A 15,277-nucleotide genomic window follows, 5' to 3' on the forward strand; every position below is an offset into this window, starting at 1 on the left:
AACACGAACGAGGAAGTGAGTGTTCTGCCGGTCGAAATAAATAATTACATTAACTACGGAGCTCGAAAAACTAATCGAGCCCGTAGCGAGTGTCTTGCAGGTCCTGACGACCATTGAAAAGATGCGTCGGGGATTTGGGGCGGCAGCCAGAGAGCCGTTGGAGAAGGTGAGGGCCTACGTGCGGCGATTTGGTGAGAGCCTCCGTAATGAATGATCGCGCGATACAGGTAAGCGAGACCCGTATCATATATAATAGAGGGACGGTGTGATCCGGGCCGCGTTTAATAAGTAGCGGGTGCCAATACGGCGTACCCTACAAGAGAGGTCGGATGCGTTAACCGAGTGGTCGGCGGAAGGGCTAATCGATCCGGGGCAGCAAAACAGTGCTGACTCGGAGCGAGGCAGCCCTGAAGACGCCCGCCGTAATTTATAAATCAAGAGGGTGCAGACAGTAAAGGGGCTCTCTTCTTGTAATAGAGAGACCCAGACTGTATATAAGCCCCAGATTAAACAGGAGGGCTCCAAGATAAAACGGGGGTCTCCTGACAAGAAAGGAAAAGAAGCAGAAAAAGTGAAAGCACCGTTAGAGGCGGCAGGGGGTTTCTCTCCCAGCACAAGGGGCGGACCTAACAGTTCCTTATTGTTTTCAGTCCCGTAGGGGAAGAATACCAGGAGGACAGAGGCAATGTTACAGGTGCGAAGGTTGGGCAATATTTGGAACTGTCCTTGGAGAGAGGGGACAAGAGGTCAATTTGGAATAAAATTCCCCTAGGTTCTCCAGGGACCAAGATGTTTGTTATAATCAAGGCTCAACCAGGACGTCTTCTTGGAGGAAGACTTCCTCTCGGGGCAGGCCGCTCCGAATAATAATGCCGCTGGGGAATACTGTAATGGATGGCCGGCCATTTATCCCGGCCAATACCCCCAAGCCGCCAGGTGGAGCCCTCCTTGCAGCGTGGAGGTCCCCAGAAGACCAGCAGGGCATCATGGACATTGGAGTTTTTATGCAAAGCCCTGCTGGATGCCGTGGGGGCCACAGGAGGGAGCTGCAGGGAGGACCGAGGGCTTCTTGCGTGCCCTGTGACCCGGAGGTTCGTCACAGGAAGAGCGGACGGACTTCCGGGTTGAAGAAAGGGACTATTTACCCTGACCCAGAAGGGAAAAGGACTTGTGGACTATTGGGCAGAACACTTCTGGGTCAGGGATTATAAAAGGACTATGGGAACTCCCAGAGAACGAGCTGAGCTGGGTGGAAGGGTGGCAACGCGTCTGGGAGCTGGAGGATTGGTTTATTGGTTATTATTATTGTTGTTAATGAGTATTGTGGAGGAGAGTGTGCTTTGTACACTGTGGCAAGAAAATAAAGTCAACTTGAGGACTTTTACCTGGTGTCTGGAGTCGTGGACAGGGGTTCAAGGGAGCGAGAGCGCCCATATCGTTCACAAGGTATAAAATGAAGAGATTGGTGGAAAATGCCATTGATTATACAGTCCCTTGATACACTAGGTGGCTGCACTCCTGTGCTGGTATACCCATGCAGGCACCCATGGGGTATGTTTGGAATTGTAGTTCAATTAGGCAACCCTGCTGAGTGCCATCAGTGGCACCAGCAGGCACTGTATGAGAGAACTTTCACTACTTTGAGGGGCTTCTGCTTGACCCAGCAGTGCTTCCACAGTGAAATATTGTAGCATGAAAAGTGCTCCCAGGTCTGGCATAAAAATGAAGCCACTTCACTTCCAGGGGATTTGAGTTGGAAGGAGGTGGGCAGTGCTCAATGTCTGTTCTGTTTAACGTACAAGTATATTGGGAGTATTTGTGGAGAAGCCTGTAAAGGTATTTGGGAACTTGAAACAACTTTATCCGAACCTGTTACTGTTTAGGTGAAGTTGTGGTTGGGGTTAGGGGTGCTGTTAATGATATAAACAAAACATATAATAATCTTCAAGGTTTCTTGATAGTCTTTATACCATTACTGCTGACTTTTATTATGATTGGGGAAATATACTGAGCATGATCAATCGAAATGTCCCAAAGAAGTGAAATGATACTGCAATACCACTTTAAATGCTTCATCATTGACAGCTGATTCATTGAAGTCTTGTTTAATAAACAAGGATTTCTCAATGCAAAAAGAAAATCAGAAACTGCTCAAATCTCCTTTTCTTAGCCTCTGACCACACATTTATCTCAATGTGTTTTTGTTCGGTCTTCCTCACTCTAAAATTCCCATTTACTTTCAAACTGCATGGATCCATAGTATTTATATAGTATTCAGACACTGTCTTCAGAGGCATCCATGTAACATAATTCTCTCATTCATCACTGTTTGTTTAGTTGAACAATAAGCATTGAAAGAATGATAGTATGAATAAATAAAGGCATTATGATATATTGCAATAATAATATTTTAGAAACATTATATGTGGTTCTGTTATCCTTAAGGACCAGTCTTCCAGAGAACACGTATGAGAGGCCAGCATGCACACAGATCAACAAGAAAATGTGTTGAACATTCATCACTTGATGCAATTTAGATAGATAGATAGATAGATAGATAGATAGATAGATAGATAGATAGATAGACAGATAGATAGATAGATAGATACTTTATTAATCCCAAGGGGAAATTCACATAATTCAGCAGCAGTATACTGATACAAAGAAACAATATTAAATTAAATAGTAATAAAAATGAAAAGAATTAAAATAAAATTAATGTTCGTGCATTTACTCCCGGGTGGAATTGAAGAGTCGCATAGTGTGGGGAGGAACGATCTCCTCAGTCTGTCAGTGGAACAGGACAGTGACAAAAGTCTGTCACTGAAGCTACTCCTCTGCCTGGAGATGACACTGTTAAGTGGATGCAGTGGATTCTTCATGATTGACAGGAGTTTGCTTAGTGCCCGCCGCTCTGCCACAGATGTTAAACTGTCCAACTTTAATCCTACAATGGAGCCTGCCTTCTTAACAAGTTTGTCCAGGCGTGAGGCGCCTTTCATCTTTATGCTGCCACCCCAGCACACCACCGCGTAGAAGGGGCACTCGCCACAACCGTCTGGTAGAACATCTGCAGCATCTTACTGCAGATGTTGAAGGATGTCAACCTTCTCAGAAAGTATAGTCTGCTCTGACCTTTCTTACATAGAGCATCAGTATTGGCAGTCCAGTCCAATTTGTCATCCAGCTGCACTCCCAGATATTTATAGGTCTGCACCCTCTGCACACAGTCACCTCTGATGATCACAGGGTCCATGAGGGGCCTGGGCCTCCTAAAATCCACCACCAGCTCCTTGGTCTTGCTGGTGTTAAGGTGTAAGTGGTTTGAGTCGCACCATTTAACAAAGTCCTTGATTACTTTCTGTACTCCTCCTCCTGCCCAGGTGGAGCCCTCCTTGCAGCGTGGAGGTCCCCAGAGACCAGCAGGGCATCATGGACATTGGAGTTTTTATGCAAAGCCCTGCTGGATGCCGTGGGGGCCACAGGAGGGAGCTGCAGGGAGGACCGAGGGCTTCTTAGGTGCCTGTGACCCGGAGGTTCGTCACAGGAAGAGCGACGGACTTCCGGGTTGAAGAAAGGGACTATTTACCCTGACCCAGAAGGGAAAAGGACTTGTGGACTATTGGGCAGAACACTTCTGGGTCAGGGATTATAAAAGGACTATGGGAACTCCCAGAGAACGAGCTGAGCTGGGTGGAAGGGTGGCAACGCGTCTGGGAGCTGGAGGATTGGTTTATTGGTTATTATTATTGTTGTTAATGAGTATTGTGGAGGAGAGTGTGCTTTGTACACTGTGGCAAGAAAATAAAGTCAACTTGAGGACTTTTACCTGGTGTCTGGAGTCGTGGACAGGGGTTCAAGGAGCGAGGCCCCATATCGTTCACAAGGTATAAAATGAAGAGATTGGTGGAAAATGCCATTGATTATACAGTCCCTTGATACACTAGGTGGCTGCACTCCTGTGCTGGTATACCCATGCAGGCACCCATGGGGTATGTTTGGAATTGTAGTTCAATTAGGCAACCCTGCTGAGTGCCATCAGTGGCACCAGCAGGCACTGTATGAGAGAACTTTCACTACTTTGAGGGGCTTCTGCTTGACCCAGCAGTGCTTCCACAGTGAAATATTGTAGCATGAAAAGTGCTCCCAGGTCTGGCATAAAAATGAAGCCACTTCACTTCCAGGGGATTTGAGTTGGAAGGAGGTGGGCAGTGCTCAATGTCTGTTCTGTTTAACGTACAAGTATATTGGGAGTATTTGTGGAGAAGCCTGTAAAAGGTATTTGGGAACTTGAAACAACTTTATCCGAACCTGTTACTGTTTAGGTGAAGTTGTGGTTGGGGTTAGGGGTGCTGTTAATGATATAAACAAAACATATAATAATCTTCAAGGTTTCTTGATAGTCTTTATACCATTACTGCTGACTTTTATTATGATTGGGGAAATATACTGAGCATGATCAATCGAAATGTCCCAAAGAAGTGAAATGATACTGCAATACCACTTTAAATGCTTCATCATTGACAGCTGATTCATTGAAGTCTTGTTTAATAAACAAGGATTTCTCAATGCAAAAAGAAAATCAGAAACTGCTCAAATCTCCTTTTCTTAGCCTCTGACCACACATTTATCTCAATGTGTTTTTGTTCGGTCTTCCTCACTCTAAAATTCCCATTTACTTTCAAACTGCATGGATCCATAGTATTTATATAGTATTCAGACACTGTCTTCAGAGGCATCCATGTAACATAATTCTCTCATTCATCACTGTTTGTTTAGTTGAACAATAAGCATTGAAAGAATGATAGTATGAATAAATAAAGGCATTATGATATATTGCAATAATAATATTTTAGAAACATTATATGTGGTTCTGTTATCCTTAAGGACCAGTCTTCCAGAGAACACGTATGAGAGGCCAGCATGCACACAGATCAACAAGAAAATGTGTTGAACATTCATCACTTGATGCAATTTAGATAGATAGATAGATAGATAGATAGATAGATAGATAGATACTTTATTAATCCCAAGGGGAAATTCACATAATTCAGCAGCAGTATACTGATACAAAGAAACAATATTAAATGAAATAGTAATAAAAATGAAAAGAATTAAAATAAAATTAATGTTCGCATTTACTCCCCCGGGTGGAATTGAAGAGTCGCATAGTGTGGGGGAGGAACGATCTCCTCAGTCTGTCAGTGGAACAGGACAGTGACAAAAGTCTGTCACTGAAGCTACTCCTCTGCCTGGAGATGATCCTGTTAAGTGGATGCTGTGGATTCTTCATGATTGACAGGAGTTTGCTTAGTGCCCGTCGCTCTGCCACAGATGTTAAACTGTCCAACTTTAATCCAACAATGGAGCCTGCCTTCTTAACAAGTTTGTCCAGGCGTGAGGCGTCTTTCATCTTTATGCTGCCACCCCAGCACACCACCGCGTAGAAGAGGGCACTCGCCACAACCGTCTGGTAGAACATCTGCAGCATCTTACTGCAGATGTTGAAGGATGCCAACCTTCTCAGAAAGTATAGTCTGCTCTGAGCTTTCTTACATAGAGCATCAGTATTGGCAGTCCAGTCCAATTTGTCATCCAGCTGCACTCCCAGATATTTATAGGTCTGCACCCTCTGCACACAGTCACCTCTGATGATCACAGGGTCCATGAGGGGCCTGGGCCTCCTAAAATCCACCACCAGCTCCTTGGTCTTGCTGGTGTTAAGGTGTAAGTGGTTTGAGTCGCACCATTTAACAAAGTCTTTGATTAGTTTCTGTACTCCTCCTCCTGCCCACTCCTGATGCAGCCCACAATAGCAGTGTCATCAGCGAACTTTTGCATGTGGCAGGACTCGAGTCATATTGGAAGTCTGATGTATATAGATTGAACAGGACCGGAGAAAGTACAGTCCCCTGCGGTGCCCCTGTATTGCTGCACACAATGTCAGACCTGCAGTTCCCAAGACGCACATATTGAGGTCTGTCTGTAAGATAGTCCACAATCCATGCCACAAGGTGTGAATCTACTCCCATCTCAGTCAGCTTATCCCTAAGGAGCAGAGGTTGGATGGTGTTGAAGGCGCTAGAGAAGTCCAAAACATAATTCTTACAGCACCACTGCCTCTGTCCAGGTGGGAGAGGGATCGATGAAGCATATAGATGATGGCATCCTCGCTCCCACCTTCTCCTGGTATGCAACTGCAGAGGGTCGAGGGCGTGACGGACCTGTGGCCTCAGGTGGTGAAGCAGCAGCCGCTCCATGGTCTTCATCAGATGTGACGTCAGAGCAACAGGCCGGAAGTCATTCAGCTCACTAGGACGTGATACCTTTGGGACAGGAGTGATACAAGATGTTTTCCAAAGCCTGGGACTCTCCCTGTTCCAGGCTCAGGTTGAAGATGCGCTGTAGAGGACTCCCCAGTTCCAACGCACAGGCCTTCAGCAATCGTGGCGATACACCATCTGGACCCGCTGCTTTGCTGGCACAAAGTCTTTTCAGCTCTCTGCTCACCTGGGCTGCTGTAATTGTGGGTGGGGATGTCTCACCTATGCTGGTATCAGCAGAAGGATGGTTGGAGGATGCAGTACTCCGAGGTGAGAGTGGGTTACTGTGATCAAACCTATTAAAGAAGTTGTTCATTTGGTTTGCTCTCTCCACGTCTGCCTCGATGGCGGCACCCCGCTTCGAGCTGCAGCCAGTGATAATCTTCATCCCATCCCATACTTCCTTCATACTGTTGTTCTGCAACTTCTGCTCCAGCTTTCTCCTGTACTGCTCTTTTCCGCCCTGAGCTGGACTCGGAGTTCCTTCTGCACGCACTTCAGCTCATGCTTATCACCACCTTTAAAAGCCCTTTTCTTCTGGTTCAAAAGGCCCTTGATGTCACTTGTAATCCATGGCTTGTTGTTAGCATAGCAGCATACTGTTCTTACTGGAACTACAATGTCCATACAGAAGTTGATGTAATCAGTTGTGCATTCAACAGCCTCTTCAATGTTCTCACTATGTGATCTCAGCAATATATCCCAGTCTGTAGTTCCAAAGCAGTCTCTCAGAGCCTGCTCTGCCTCAGGGGACCACTTCCTGAATGAGCGTGTGGTTGTAGGTAGCGCCCTCACTCTTGGTTTGTATTGAGGCTGAAGCAGAACCAGGTTATGATCTGCTTTCCCAAGCGCAGGCAGTGGGGTGGCGCTGTATGCGTCTTTAACGTTTGCATATAGTAGGTCAATAGTCCTGTTTCCCCGTTTAAAGGGTCTGTAATTATCCACCACTCATAACTCTTATGCTAATATAAAATGTCAGATTGGTATTTATAAATCTCTTAATATACCTAAGAAAACATTAAAAGAAAAGCAAGTTTTTTTTTTTTGTTTTTTTTAACAACCTGTATGTCTAAAACTTTGCCAGTCTTTATTTTGCATATGCTCTTTAATGATAAGCATTATTTTAGAAATCTTGGAACCAGTGTAATATTTTAGGGTTACATAATTACTCCAACATAAAGTAATGTTCCACCCAAAACTTTTTTTTTAATGTTACATACACCTTGTAGTTTGTTTTGGTGACCGAAAAAAGTGTTAATCTCATCTTTTCATTGAGAAAGGACATCATAATGTTTCTTTTAGAATGGGACCATATAGAGACCAGTGCTGGATAATGTCAACCGATGTGCAAACCATTGGAAAAGGAAAAAAAAATCTCATATTATTCATGTTTTATAATGCACATGTCAGTTATCCAGTCCCATATTCAAAATGTGCAAAATGCATGCATTTTTGCTAAAACATTGTTAGATACTTCCAGATTAAATAGAGCAAATAATAAACAGGAAACTAGAAGCCTCATAGCCGTCACTTTTAGAATTAACGACAGGACTGTGGGTCAGTGAATAAGGGGGGGAGGAGGGTCTTAAATTCAAACACAGTTATGGGAATGTGTCTTTTCTGTTTATTTTGTATACTGATTTTTCCAGAACTAAGTTTTAATATTATTTTGAACACACAAAATGATAATGCACAAGTAATACGATAATGGTCATAATTGGGTCCTATTCAATCCAAATCTTTGTCATGTACTTTATCCATGAAGCAAGAGATGTGAATTAAGCAATACATAAAAATGTCTTATTTGGGTGGAGTGTTCCTTTAAGGCCAGACAGTATTTAAGGACCAAGGCTAAGGTGTGTGAAGCCTATTGTTATCTGTTACAGCTTTTATTTTAATACCAGGTGGAAGGACCCTGGAGATGTAGTCAAAGGTGGAAAGCTGCCAGTCTTCCTTTCTGTAGAGGGAGGAAAAGAGAGAGAGCTTGTGAACATGTGCTGAGTTTGCAATGCGATGCTGTACCCACCACACAACAAACCACCCAGATTGGGACACGATTGCAGTTGTGCAACGGGTGACACCTCAGCGGCGCACTGGAACAGTGTGTTTTTTTTTGTTTTGTGTTTTTTAACGGTGGCTGGTGTTCCAGTCCTGCCACCAACCCCCAAGTTTTCCCTGCAATTTGGAGGACCTGGATGCCGGTTGACATCATACCCAGGAGGAAACAATTGCAGGTTATGTAATGTAATTGTTCATAGGATGCAAAGACGTTGTCTATATAAAGATCTCTAAGCAAGTTAATTCCAAATTTTTTCCAGATATTAAAAACTGCATATGTTTGTGAAGGTTGAAAGAGGTGGTTCTCTTGCAGAGGTGCCACAGATAGAAGCTTCTCCATCTCAAAATGCTTTCTACATTGGTTCCAGATTTTAAGTGAGTGGAGCACAATTGGGTTATTAGTGTATTGCCGATAACGTGTGTTTATTGGAGCGCAGAGCAAGGAATACAAAGAAGTACTGCAGGATTTTACTTCTATTGCGGTCCAAGCCTGTGTATGTTCTTCTATTTGTGTCCAGGTTCTTATCGCCTGTATATTTGCCGCCCAGTAATAAAACTTGAAGTTAGGTAGAGCCATGCCGCCTTCTGCCTTTTGTCTTTGTAGGGTCGCTCTTTGGATGCGTGGATATTTTGAATTCCAAATAAATGAGGTTGTTGTTGAATCTAATTGCTTAAAGAATGATTTATTAATGTACAAAAGGAGCTTAGGAAGAACATTCATCTTAACAGTGTTAATTCTTCCAGCTAGTGTGAGATGAAGAGTTGACCATCTATGCAAGTCTTGTTTAATTTTTTCCATGCAGACGGCGAAATTTTGTTGATATAGAGCTTTATGTTTACTTGTGATGTTTACCCCTAGGTATTTAAACTGTTCTGCAATAATAAAAGTTAGGGTGTCTAATATTATATGCTTGAGAATTCACTGGAAAGAGTACACTTTTATTCAGATTAATTCTGAGACCAGAGATCTTTTGAAATTCTGTGAGTGCTGCTAAGACTGCAGGCACAGAATTTTCTAGGTACGAAATATACAGTACCATATCATCTGCATATAATGAGATTTTCTCTTCCAGTCCTTCTCTGATAATCCTTTTTATCTTATCAGTATTTCGACAATGTATTGCCAGTGGTTCAATGGCAATCGCAAACAGCAGTGGTGACAAGGGGCATCCTTGTCTAGTGCCACGTTCTAGTTTAAAGTAGTCTGAGCAATATGCATCCAATGATAATAATATTTCTGGGGTGTTTGATTTAGTTGGTGAGTATATTACATTAAACAGGCGGCGAAGATTTGAATATAAGTGTCGGCCCCTAATAAATCCAGTTTGGTCTTGTGATATTACGAGGGAGCACTTTCTCCATCCTTCTGGCTATGATTTTAGAGAGTATTTTAACGTCGTTATTCAGAAGTGAAATTGGTCTGTATGATGCACATTGTAATAAGTCCTTATTTTGTTTTGGAAAGACAGTGATTAATGCTTGTGGAAGAAATTGGTTATCTCTGGCTTCTGTAAATGTTGCTAATAGGAGGGGAGCTAGCTGAGTGGAGAATTTCTTGTAAAACTCTGCAGGGTAGCCATCAGGGCCTGCTGCTTTTCCACCTTGGAGTGACTTTATAGCATCTAGTAATTCTGATAATGCCAGAGGTTTATCAAGTTCCTCCACACTAAAAGCGTCTATTTGTGGTATCTGTAATGTATCCAGAAATGCATTAGATTGTATATTGTCTTCTTTAAACTCAGTAGTATATAGGGATTTATAGTAGTCTCTGAAAGTGTGCATTATATTTTTGTGTTCGATGATTTTATCTCCGTTCGTGTTAGTGATTACCGAGATTGCATTGCGCACTTCTTGCTTGTGAATTTGTTGAGCTAAAAGCTTATTAGCTTTCTCTCCATGTTCATAGTAATGATGTCTGGATTTGTAAATTAGTTGTTCAGTTTCTTTAGTTGTCAAGAGGTTTAATTCTGAATGTAGAGCCTGCCTCCTCCTATGTAGAGTCTCGCTTGGTAGTCTGGCATGTTCTTCATCTATTTTAGTAATTTCGCTTTTTATCTCTGCTACTTTCTTCGGATTTATTTCTGTGGGAAAGATATGAGATAATCTGTCCTCTTAAGAAGGCCTTAAGAGTTTCCCAGAGTATTCCTGCAGAGATCTCAGGGGATGTATTTGTCTCTAGAAAGAATTTGATTTGTTTGGATATAAATTCAGTACAATTCTCGTCAGCTAATAGAAGCGGTTGAGGCCATCTCGGGGTGAGTGTATGGGGCTTAGTAATTTCAGCTCCAAGATCATAGGTGCATGGTCCGAAATAACAATAGCATCATATTTACAAGATTTAATCTTAGGCAAGAAGTTATTGTCTATAAAGAAGTAATCAATCCTTGAGTAGCAATGATGTACTGGTGAGTAGAAAGAATATGTTCTTGAATTTGGGTTTAAAAACCTCCAGGGATCTGATAAGTTGTGATCAGTTATAAACTTTGTAATTATCTTTGCAGTGTTAGTTGCTATTCCCCCTGTGGAGAAGTCCTATCTAAAAGTGGATTTAAAACACAATTAAAGTCCCCAGCCATTATAACTTTATGAGTGTTCAGATTGGGAATGGATGCAAATAAATTTTGTATAAATTCCTTATCATCAACATTAGGTGCATAAACATTTATCAAAATCATTTTACAGTTAGATAAGTCTCCCATGACCATTACATATCTCCCTTCAGGATCCAATACTACATCTGATGCTACAAATGGTACTGTTCTATGTATGAGAATTCCCACACCTCTAGTTTTCTTTGTAAAACTAGAATGGAACATTTGACCAGTCCAGTCTTTTTGCAGCCGGAACTGATCCTTGCTTAGTAAGTGGGTTTCCTGTAAAAATACTATTTTAGCATTTAGACCTGTTAGGTGAGAAAGTACTTTCTTTCTCTTTAATTCGTGATTCAGGCCTTTAACATTCCAGCTTACGAAGTTAACTGTCCCATCATGGAGACACTGATTCTGAGTTTTTGATGTCATTTTATAGTCTTAACTGGAAGTGAGATAGTTTAGGTCTTAATTTCCTATTTCCCCAAGAGTTGTTGCCATGCAGCTTATTATTACGTTGATAGTTATAATTATAAAGATTGAGAGGATAGATTAGGTATAGATCAAGCCTGCTCTCTTTCTCTCCCCCCCTTAACCCCCCACCCTCCCTTTTTGCCTCCCCAAGTGAGGCTAAAACCCACTTCACGCAGTCCCAGTCCTCTGACATACCCAGAGACAGAGCACGTCCAAAGCACAACAAGCCCTCATGCAGTTGCGCTTTAGGGTTAAAAGATAGAGATATCTGTTACCAATATAGTCTTTAAAAGAGAAAAAAAAAGAAAAAAAAAAAGAATTTTGCACTTAAAATATATAGTCTTTAGCAATTTTAGTGCATTAAGATGATACACCCAGATAATAAACCCAGGTGATGGTGTTAAAGATATGTCCAAAATAAGCATAACAAGTCTTAATGCAGTAATAGCAATAACAGTAAACCAAGGGTATGATATTGAACAGTCTCATTTAGGGTAGAGATGAGATAATTAGCAAAGAAAAAAAAAAAAAAAAAGGAGGAAAAAGTAATTAAGCACAATAAAACATAAACAGATAGCGCCCTAGTAATACTAAGTAATAATAAGAATATATGAGAATATATGCTGATAAAAAAACAGTATTTTAAAATGAATAGATCAGACAGTAGATTATTAATCCTAGCTTTATCATTTATCATTTACCGCCATGACTCACTATTATGTATCAGAATAGTCCCGGGATCAGCTTTCTTAATTCATTTTCTGCATCTTCCTTGCTAGCGAAGACATAGAAATGACCTTGCCATTCCACTGCTTTTCTGAATAATGGCATGAAAATAAATCACAGAAGAACTTTTTTTTTATAACTATTCAAGGTTTTTCCTTTTCACATTTCTGTCTTTATAAAGTTTGCTGCTATAAGAAATGCACTGTGGGACAGTCTTATTGGGTGGAACAGGGCCCGGGCTTCCAAGTCATAAAGAAACTGTACTGGTGGAGGCCAGGCTTTGTGGTGGTCATGCACTTCACTTTGCAAATCTGGCCTCAAGCCTTTTACCAGCTTCCCACTGGGTGTAATCTTTGGGATAGACCCGTTGAGCTCAACACCTGTTTAAAGCACTTCTTCCATGGCTTGCCAGCTATCACTGTTCTCCTAGGCCAGACGTCCGCAATGAGTCCCTTACCTTGTCATTGGCTAAATTAAGTATGAAAGCTTGACATTTAAAAAAATTGAAAAAATTAATGGCTTCATGGTGGTGTCACAGTCATTGTTTAGGATACTTTTAATTAGTTGGACTTCCCACATTTTGTTTAATGTGCTTCTTAATATTTGTCAGATGAGTTTTCAGAGTATTTCAAAGCTTTACTGCATGCAGATCTCATCATGAAGTCTCTAAAATAACGTTTGTGTGTTCTAGACAAAAAAACATGACCGCTTGCCATAGACCAAAAGGAGGAAGAGTTCATTCAGAGTTTATTTTTTTTAAATATTTCTATTGATTTTAATTAGAAACAGGTAACTTTCCATACAGTCAAGTCAAATTTAACAAATCAAAGCAAAATTCTGTAACGGCTGACCCCTTTCCCAACCAGCAGCTACACCTCCAAGACCTGTGGCCTGGATAATTTACTGAGGCTGAATCTTATATATGAAGCGTACCTCTAACAAATAAACTTTTCCCCACAATTGATGGTGTAAATATAAGCACAAAAGTGATTAATTATATTAAATGAAAGAATAACAAAAAATCCAAATTTCACAACACGAAAATAAATGTGTATATATAAATATGTATATACCTCCACCAATCTAACAACACCATATATACAATAACAAAAACCCTCCCTTGTCCCTGTAACATATAACAAACAACACGAACAACAACAAATGAATGAATACGAAATGAATGATCGTGAATTTGAGTCCGAGTCTACAACTGTCCTGAATGCAGAAGACTGGTCAACTGATATGAGAAACGTTTGTATTTCCCGGAATAACTGGAGAATCCTCAGCTTGTGGTGGATGATGCAATCCGAACCCGGGGTCTCTGGTGATGAGGGAATTGAAGTCAGTCCGGCGGCATGAAAACAAACTGGTTGCAATGGTGCGATGTGGTAAACAGCAGGTAAATTGATGCGTCATGGTGAAATGTGATCCTCATCTCTCTCCTCTCTCTCCGCTGTTCTCTCCCGATTGTTTATATAGTACTGCCGGATGTAATTGATTGATAGTTAACAGGTGTTCTCCAATTTGGGGCTACGGTCTCTTTCCATCATTCGTCCTCCTTGTATTTATGGGGCGACATTTACTGACGTACAAAAACAGCAAACGGGACGATGGAAACAGAAACGCACTCAGTACAAACATTGAACAACACTATTACTATGTAGCCCCGCTATATTTAGACCCCCACATAAGAGAAAGAGAGAAGAGCCCGCACCTGAAGCTAATCTATAAAAGGAGAAAGAAAAGAAGGATATCCTTTTCCCTGAAATGGAAGCTTATTCTAAAATGTTATTGATTAGATTCTGCCATATTTTAAAAAAGGTTTTGAGGTTCTATGTGAGAATCAGATTTTTTTTATCAGATTTTAACAGAATGTCTGTTATCCACTGACTTAAGAGTGGTCGGGTGGGGTCTATGTGCTAGTAGTGTAGTAAAGGAAATTAAAGTTTGTTTTTTTCTTCTCCATTTTAAGGCCAGGCCATCTGGGAGCACACCAAACACAGCTGTTAATGGGTTAAGAGTGATTGTGACACCAAGGGTATCTAATAGGCATACAAATTTTTGTCCAAAATGTTATTAGTTTCAGGGCAGATGCTTGGGAGGCATCTGTTAGATCTGCTGCTGCCGATGATGATGAGGGTGTGTTTCAAAGCACTTTGGGTGCAGTTAGTTATACAATGCAGTTTATAATGAATCCCCCATTAGGATTATATGTCACAATTCCCAATAGAAGGCTAATCCAGACCTTATTATGATTCATTCTGAGCATGTAAATGAAAGTTCAGAACAAGACTGATAGATGAACATTTAAATGACTTCATAAGAGTGAACCTAAGTGGTTACACTCCACCATACACCTCTCGTGTTGACTCCATACAGTGCCAGTCATCTCACTAACTAAAAAACACATCACACATGCAACTGGACATGTGAATTCTCTTGTGAAGTGAAACAGTGACAAGTAACAAAATGACAAATGAATAAGTAATATCTGTGTATTTGTAACTGCATTGTTTTGTTTTGACAGAATTCATTCAATAGTGTGAGATGCACTAGAAAATGCATAAAGACATACAAAATGCACTTATAGGTGAACTAAATATTTTTTGTGATGTTTTAATGCAAAATGTGAACTGTGGACACCAACATTTTGTAAATGTTCAGGCAAAACTAGCTTATGCAGTTTGTTTGGGTTGAAATAAGATATGAGAATAAACATTAGAAAACATGAGTAGCTCTCGGCCATTTTCATTTTATAAAAGTAGCTCTCGGGGGGAAAAAGTTTGGAGACCCCTGGTCTAGTGTAATAAGAATAAATCATGCAGAAAACTACAAAATGAGTTGGGGAATTGCTCTGTGTAATATGTGTGAAAAAAGTGGCAAAAGTGTGTCAATATTTTATGAAAAAACCAAAACATTTGACAGAATACAGAGATGGAATGATCGTTTATATGCAAAATGGCTGCAGGAAATGAGTTGTGAGAAAATGACAGTGAAACCGGAAGTGAGGTCATCACAGAGGGACCGGAAGTGAGGTCATCAGAGCTGGCATTATCTTGGGAAGCCAGAAGTGACGTTGTCTTGGGAGGCCGGAAGTGATGTCATCAG

Source organism: Polypterus senegalus, chromosome 3 (genome assembly GCF_016835505.1).
Source record: "Polypterus senegalus isolate Bchr_013 chromosome 3, ASM1683550v1, whole genome shotgun sequence".
Taxonomy (NCBI): domain Eukaryota; kingdom Metazoa; phylum Chordata; class Cladistia; order Polypteriformes; family Polypteridae; genus Polypterus; species Polypterus senegalus.